Here is a 2,355-nt window from a genome sequence, read left to right on the forward strand (position 1 = left end):
CAGTGCTCTTAACCCCTGAGCCATCTCTCCAGCCCCCTGGACATATATTTTGAGTAATTTTTCTAATAATTAATAAGAAAATATAGCAGTTCACATAGATTTTTCTTTTGTAGTTTGCCTTATAGCCAAAGGCTTGGTGACATGTGGTAGTTTAAGTCATGCGCTCAGAGTTATAGGAAATTAAATTCAGAACAAACAGCAAACTTACATCAATGAGCACAGAGTTTGCCATAGATGAGGATTTGTGCAAAACTCATACAGTTTTTATTCATTAGATCTCTATTTTTTTTCTTTTAATATTTCTAGGGGGAATAAAAGCCTCATTTTTCCTCTCTTGTTCTGATAGTACCATAAATAAGCATATGAATGAACCTCAAAAATCCATCTTTAAGAATGTTTAATTTATTCATTTTATACTACAAAACTAAAGGGATATTTGACTCCATCATGTAAATTTTTTTCTTGCTTTTAGCAGACTGCTGTCATGCTGAAATCAACAAAGCATGTGTAGCTCATGGGCGACATGTCTGGTCCAGCTGCAGTTCTTTGTTTTGATCTCTCATGGAGCTCTCAATCCAGCAATGCCTCCGGTGATCAAAAATCAGCCTTTCAACATTTTCTGGGCTGCTCCAACCTTGTTTTGTAAGGGTTCCTTCAGAGTAAATATGCGTCTTCAAGTATTTGGCATCATAGCAAATCCTTTAGAGACTCAGAGTGGATCCACAATTGCCTTATTTTATCCAAATAAATTAGGCTATTACCCTTATTTCTCTCAAGATGGAAAGTCCTTCCATGGCATACCACAGAATGCAAACCTTTCTGAACACCTCCAGAAGAGTGTCAATGACATTAAAGAAGTTGTCCCTTGGTGAAGATCAGAAGGACTTGTTATTATTGACTGGGAAAGTTGGAAACCCCAATGGGATAGGAATTGGGGCAGCAGAATAATATATAAAAATCATTCCTTAGCCTTCACTAGACACCACCATCCTGACTGGTCAGAAATGAAAGTGTAAACAATTTCCCAACACGAATTTGAAAATGCCGGAAGGCGTTTTGTGAATGTAACTCTCACAATGGCTTTACAAATCAGACCAAAACATTTATGGGGCTTCTATCTCTATCCAGATTGCTACAATTATGATTACTGGATAAAACCAGAGTTCTACACAGGTCATTGCCTGGATGATGAAGTTCTCCTCAATGTCCAGCTCCTGTGGCTATGGGAAAGAAGCACAGCACTTTATCCTTCGATACATTTGAGTAAAATGTTGAAGTCAAGCTTAAATGCACTGAAATTTGTTCATTATCGAGTGAGAGAAGCCATGAGAATTGCAGAAATGGCCAGAAATGACTACGTTTTGCCAGTCTTTACTTTTTCCAGACCATTTTATTTGCATACTATGGAAGCTCTGTAAGAGGTAAGAAAAAAAATATAGTCACAGGCCAGAAAAAAACAGGTTAGTAGAGTATAATGTAAAATCTAGAAGGAAATGTTTTGGGATATTTATTTCCCCTTAAAAGTATTTCCCCTTAAAAGTAATATAATTAAAGGCACACATTTATTCAAATGTCAATGTAGTTCTGACACTCTGAATCCCTGGCAATTAGAGATGCACCTAGAATTTTTCAATGATGAGTCTTAGAATTAACAAGGGTTTCCTGTGATATTGTAGATCAAAAATATACAAAATGGAGCTTTGGGGGTCAGTTATTAACCAATTATACTTTTAATTACACTGTATTTTTTCTGTTTAATTCATGAGGTTAACTGAAGAGATGGCATGGATTCTGTCAAACATTTCAGAGGTCACAACATGATCTAATAGTTGGTGTCAATGAGTTGAATGATTTACATAAATAGTTATTTTGATGGTTAGTTTTAATTGTCAGCTTGACACAATCTACAATCACCTGGGGAGAAACTCTTAGTGAGAAATCATCTAGACTGGATGGACTCATAGGCCTGTCTATGGAGGATTGTCTTGATTGCATTAATTGATGTGGGAAGACCCAGTTTAAAAGTTGGTGTCAAAATACCCTAGGTTTTGGTCCTGGATTATATAAAAGAGGAGAAAGTAAGCTGAACAATAGGAAACATGCAAGTATCCATTCTCTCTGCTTGTCTGTGGATGTAACCAGCTGTTTCCAGTTCTTGCTGCTTTGACCTTGCTGCAATGATGGAATGTAACCTGGAATAAGTCCTTTCCCTCATAAATTGCTTTTATCAGGGTATTTTATCACAACATGAAGAAATGAAGCCAGGACAGACATATGTATATATATCTATCTATATCTATGTCTATCTCTATCTATCTATCATCTATCTATCTATCTATCTATCTATCATCTATC

The 2,355-nt window shown here is 36.2% G+C and overlaps 1 pseudogene; it reads left to right on the forward strand.

Moving 5' to 3' along the window:
• Positions 1 to 503: 503 nt before the first annotated feature.
• LOC103727089 overlaps positions 504 to 2,355 on the forward strand; it is a 9,916-nt pseudogene continuing 8,064 nt past the window's right edge.

This window comes from Nannospalax galili, unplaced genomic scaffold (assembly GCF_000622305.1).
Source record: "Nannospalax galili isolate Female #2095 unplaced genomic scaffold, S.galili_v1.0 scaffold449, whole genome shotgun sequence".
Classification (NCBI taxonomy): Eukaryota; Metazoa; Chordata; class Mammalia; order Rodentia; family Spalacidae; genus Nannospalax; species Nannospalax galili.